Source organism: Octopus bimaculoides, chromosome 19, assembly GCF_046866305.1.
Source record: "Octopus bimaculoides isolate indiv1 chromosome 19, ASM4686630v1, whole genome shotgun sequence".
Taxonomy (NCBI): domain Eukaryota; kingdom Metazoa; phylum Mollusca; class Cephalopoda; order Octopoda; family Octopodidae; genus Octopus; species Octopus bimaculoides.
The window spans coordinates 22,464,931-22,471,084 of record NC_142946.1 but is presented as its reverse complement, the minus strand read 5'-3'; the positions used below and the strand labels follow the sequence as shown (position 1 = coordinate 22,471,084).

The 6,154-nt window shown below is 32.2% G+C and overlaps 1 long non-coding RNA gene across 1 annotated transcript in view; it reads left to right on the top strand.

Moving 5' to 3' along the window:
* LOC106871639 (uncharacterized) overlaps positions 1-5,064 on the top strand; it is a 10,943-nt gene extending 5,879 nt beyond the window's left edge. Inside the window, exon 3 of the long non-coding RNA XR_016245190.1 lies at positions 1,741-5,064. This is a non-coding gene — a long non-coding RNA (uncharacterized LOC106871639). The remainder of the gene's footprint in view (positions 1-1,740) is intronic.
* The last annotated feature ends 1,090 nt before the right edge of the window (positions 5,065-6,154 follow it).

Here is a 6,154-nt window from a genome sequence, read left to right as displayed (position 1 = left end):
TGCCGACATTACTTTTCATCCTTTCTGGGTCGATAAAATAAATATCAATTGAGCACGGGGGTTTATGTAATCGACTTACACCCTTCCCCGAAACTGTTGGCCTTGTACCAACATTTGAAATCATTATTATTTATGTAGTCAAGGTGGCGAGCTGGTAGAATTGTTATCGCGCCGGACAAAGTGCTTAGCAACATTTCGTCCGCCCTTATGTTCTAAATTCAAATTCCTCCTAGATCGATTTTACCTTTCATTTTTTCGGGGTCGACAAAAAAGTACCAGTTGAGTACTGGGGTCTCTGTAATCGATAAGCCCCCTCCCCCAAAATTTCAGGTTTGTGCCTATAGTAGAAAAGATTATTTATGTAGTCATTCCAGCTCTTTATGTTCTAAGTTCCGCCAAGATCGACTTTGCCTTTCACCGTTATGGGGTTGATGAAATAAGTACCAGTTGAGCACTGGAGTCTATGCACTCGACTAGCCCTGACCCTCGAAATTTCAGGCATTGTGCCTATAGTAGAAATTTATTTATGTATTCATTCATGGTGGCGAGTGCATCGGACGAAATGCTTAGCGGCATTTCTTCCAGTATCTGAACGATTCGCTTTCAAATCCCGTCTCTTTGTTTCTTATTGAACTGAAACAAAAAAATTCGGAATTTTTGTAAGTGTGATGAATACAGCATTTCGGCAGATTTTTCAATCAATCTATAAAATTAACAAATTAAATCTGTCCGCTACACACTGTAAAATTAATCCTTCCTCTCAAATCTATGTGGATTTGGAATTAACAGAACAAGCGGATGAAATAATCGTCAGTTAAATTGTGATTCGTTTGCTAACAGTAATGAGCAGAAACTGTGTGTAGCACCTATTTACATTAAGTTGTTTGGGTCATTGAAAGTTGAATGGTTTTCTAGTGACACAATTCAAGTGAAGGGATGCAAAGTGTTGAACCTTTGCCCGGAGGTGAGCTTCATCTAGACACGATACTTATTGACAGGAAAGTGAACAAAACCGTTAAAAATAGACACATTACAAGGCTGTTGTTGGAACAGAAATAGCCGCTATATGTCGGTCAAAATTAATTCGGCTTAATGTTAATAACCATCCTTTAAAGTATATGCCTAAATTTTTATTCTAATATGCGGAGAGAACTATCTAATACGAAGAAACGATTTACTTCATTTGTTCAGAGATAAATTATTAAATCAGTGTCCATTGCTAAGCAGATCGATTACTGTGATAAAATGTGAACGAATTTTTTCTTTTGCCCAAATCTGCGGAACACCCTCGACCAGCTGACTCTTCAAATAATTTAATATTTTTGGCTATAGGTATTTCACTTGCATTTCGAATTTTTCTTGAACAGATTCGAACTCTTTTACCTGATCCTGAAATCAATAAAGCTAATTACTATTTAACTATTTCTGATAAGGAAATTCAAGAAATTGGTCGTATACTCTTGATTTAATTTAATTTATTCATGATTTCTCGGGTACATAAACAACGTGAATTAAGTAATCTGGCCTCGACTCCATTGCTGTTGCTTTTTTTTTTATTCCTCGTTAATGTAATTTTTTTTTCACTTTACTAAAACTCTTATCACCTTATAAATATGTAATCTTGTGCATATGCAAAATATTTCTATCTGACTTTTCTATTTTTCTATATATTGATGTTACTTTCTTACTTTTGCTCTTTAATTATCACGCCATCATATATATATATATTTTTTATTTTAGTTGCCAGCGACTTGGACAACATATCCAACATGGTTCAAAGGCGTAAACGCAGTTTGTCCAGCTTCCTGGTTCAAATCATGACGAAAGCCCAAAAGAACTCAACTACAGCAAGATACGCAATGTTTTAAAAAGCTAAATTCCACCAGAACCAACGCAAAAATGTTGCCGCCAGCAGCTTGGGAAATTGTCTCAGAAAAGAAATGGCCACAGACTTTGCAAAACTTCCGTGAATGAGCCAAATTAGACACACACAGACATACACACACAATTATGTGTGTAGACATGAAGAAAATAGATCCCTGGAGTTTTCCCTGTTCGTCCAAACAAAATGGTACAATCGTATAAGGAATTCTTTCGTTTGAGCTTATCTGCAACCACTAATATTTGTGTAGTTATGTAATGTGAAAGTACGCAACATTAAGTTATGTATATAAAGTTGTCTTTGTATTAACATCTATATGTATATATGCGTGTGTATGGTGTGAGTGATACAAATCATATTTGCTTCCCCAACTCACTTTGAGTCAGAGAAATATATATTTTCATACTTCGTGTAAAATAGCCCACACTACTTAGCATCCAAGGGAAGACAATACAAATAAATTTCCATCATGACATGGAATCTTGTTAGAAAACCAAACTTTTGCAAATAGAATCCGTATAGATCCTCTATTTCTTAATGAACATATATATATATATATATATATATATATATATATATATATATATACTCACACACTAGTATCCAGTAGAAAGTAGTGAATTAAGATTTTTCTCCTAAGACACAAGATTATAAACACACAGACACACACAAACATGTACGCAAGCACACACACATACACTGTGTCATAATCTCATCTATTGGTTATTTCTAATCATTAATAGAAATTTTTACCCAGACTTGCCAGTGGTAATCGTTTGTAATCGGATTTAGAAATACTAAATACAATTGACGCTTTCCGGTAACATTCCCATCAACTCCCAAGAAATAAAAGAAAAGCAAATAAATAATATTACAAATATCGCCCAAGCATTAAAAGGAAAAATGAATGCGAATAAAAGTCAACAGTCTCTTCAAAAAAAAAATGTAACTTACAAGCTTTACCTAATTTTCATATAAGTTGCTGTTTTTTGTTGTTTTTTTCTTAAATTCTAAGTATTTCTTGACGTTTGCATATACATATATATATATATATATATATATATATATATATATATATATATACATATATATATATATATATATATATATATATATATATATATGTATATATGTATATATATATATATATATATATATGTATATATGTATATATGTATATATATATATATATATATATATGTATATATGTATATATATATATATATATATATATATATATATATATATGTATATATGTATATATATATATATATATATATATATATATATATATATATATATATGGGACTGTTTCTCTTCTGTAATTTCGAAGTAATATTATTTTAGTGTAGTTTGGATTCGAAGCAATAAAAAAAAAAATCGAGTAGCTTAGTTGTCATACATTTCTGATATGTAGAAATTATTCTTCAAATAGCGTAGTTCACCATTTGTTTGGTAAATATATGTAGACATATGGAAGGCGCCAGCTAGTTTAGGTTACTTAAATTGTCTTCTAAGATCGATTTTTTGGGGGTTTACCAGCGCACAAATAATACTATATAATTTCAAAGAAATACAGGGGAGTTAAGGTTTCCTTTTTACTGTATGGTTGTTTATGTTCCCTTCTGGCTTATATTCAGTATATGCTCTTAAAATATTTATTTATTCAAAGCAATCACATAACTCGATAAGATTCAATATCACTCACAAAATAGACAAAATTGTAACATTTAAACTTAAAACTGAATACTGAGAATTTTATTTCAAAGTATAATTAAATATTTATTGACATAGCCTTTGCCCTTTAAAACATTTTCACGTAGATAATAAAGTATCCATATGCACACACACTCACACACATGCACATAGAACGTGAAATTTATTTGTAAATATATATTATGAGTACATATATTTTTTTCAAAAAATTTCTTGCTTACTTATCTATTTCAAAGTAAAGCAAACATCTTTAGGAGTTCAATTATAAACTAAATTTAAGAAATAGTTCTATTCATTTCCCTCATTCCTACACACACTCGCACACTCACATACAAATACTGACAAGTAAAGAACATACCCATTAAAATACAATCGAATGCTTCAGATTTCTGAAGCCATTTTGCAAATTTGATCTCCACACCTTTTCTACATCGCATCGCAAAGTTCTGATTCTTGCTGTTGTTAAACATTCCACTATAGTACGATCTAACACTTCTGTTCTGCTTGTAACATTTATTTAACACCTACACTTGACCCTTATGATATCGTGCCTTAAGCAGAGCTTCCTGTTCTGCAACATACCCCCACTCCTTCTCTTACACTTTCATGTATATTTGGTAGTCATCAATGAGACAGATCTAGGAAGGAAGATTGAGAGAGTAAGAAAGAGCTAGAGTTACGAAGAGAAGGATACGTGAATGACAGTGAAGGCAAAGTTCGGTAAACATCAAAACCACAGCAATATCAACCATATAAAAGTCTACTAAACTCGATACCCCCAGTCGATCTCACACGCAAAAACCAAATAAGCGAGTCTTTCCCACAAACTACTAAGTTGAATTTATTTATTCATTTTATTTATTTATTAATAAAAATCGTGTATTGTAGAACCTTTTATATTGCTTATAAACAGATGCTGCTTTGACCACGTTTTCCAGATCTCATCTCAATTACACCATCTCAGGAAAGCAGTCATTTTTACTGGCAGCCGTTCTTGCTCGACGTAATTTGAACTCTGAGATTTTGACCTTCTTAGATTTTATTTTAACTAACATTACACACACACACATGCATACATATATTTACACACGTTCTCAAGAATTATTATTCAACAGCGTATGTGTTAAATCTATGGTTTCAAGTATCACCATTCATAAAATTAAGTACATACAGTCGTTGTTTAGATTTGACTCTCAAAATATTGCTGTTTGTGACAGATTTGTGTAATTGTTCCACCTTTCTTTGTTGATCATTTCTGTTTTAACAGTTTGTGACAAGCAAGATATTCAGTTTGCACCGGTAGGAAAAGGACAAGCGTATGCACTGATGTGCATATGTTTTTACACATAGAAATGCATACATGTGTGTGAAATGCATGTAAACACAAATTGCTTATTCTTCCATTTGTTTTTGCTTGTACTTCTGTTCATTGAGATTTGTTGAGAAAATAAAACATTTCATTTTTACACGTTTCATTTTGTTATTATTTTAATACTTGTATGTGTTCCTTTGGTTTATTACTTCGACTGATTAAATAAGGTAGCGTTTATTGTGCTGTTAATATAATTTAATTTAATATATCTGTATCGAGTGAATTTTGTTGCCATAGTGCATCAGAGAAATGACGGGAAAATAATTAATTATTTGATTAGATAATCATTTATTATTTATCAATCATAATGCAAGTCGTTACAATACATAAGAAGTATACAACTTCCTTGGGTGGTTTGTTTGCGTGTACAGAGCTTGCTTGTAGGTGCAGTAGAATATTTATCTCCGAGTGCGAAAAAGGCTAAAACAATGGGTTGAAGATTTGTTTGACAATGTGAAAAAACGTAGATTCGATTTCGAATCTTAGCTTAATTACTTTGTAGCTGCTGACTACATATCTATCAGGAGAATAGGATGCAAGTCCCTGCGATCTATAACGATTCCATCCAGAGGTAAATGCATAAAACTTGAATACATAAAGCTACTGATGCTTGAGCTAAGCGCCAGCCTTACAAGCTTTATATTTATAGGCATAGCGGAGCATATAGCGGCTACTCAGTAACTGATATGTCGCTTTGGGAAAGTTAGGTACAGACTGAGCCAACTATGGTAGGTGCCGAACTTTAGTAGATGCTTGAATTTGAATATATATATTGTATGTGTGTGTGTGTTGTACATACACGCACACACACACACGTGCACGCGCTTACACTTCTGAAATCGAATCCAAATATTGTTGACTTGGCATTTAAATTGAGGTTTCCCCTATTTTAAAAAATCAAAACATTACTCAAATGTAAATTAGTATTTTATTTTCCAAACTTCTCCACGTTGACTTTTGTGGCGGTGGCGAAGGGGGATATACTTCTTCTAAATAACCTAGTTTTTTTTTTCTTTTTTCTTAAGATTATTTTTGTTCTAACGATTCCTAAGCAAAACAAATCATGAAGCTCCATATAATTTCAAATGTCAGATTTTATTGCTGTGTAAGAAGCTATGTAAAAGATAATTACGAACTGGGAAGAGTTTTAAAATTCTCCTTCGTTCTTCTGTTTTATAGTTTGT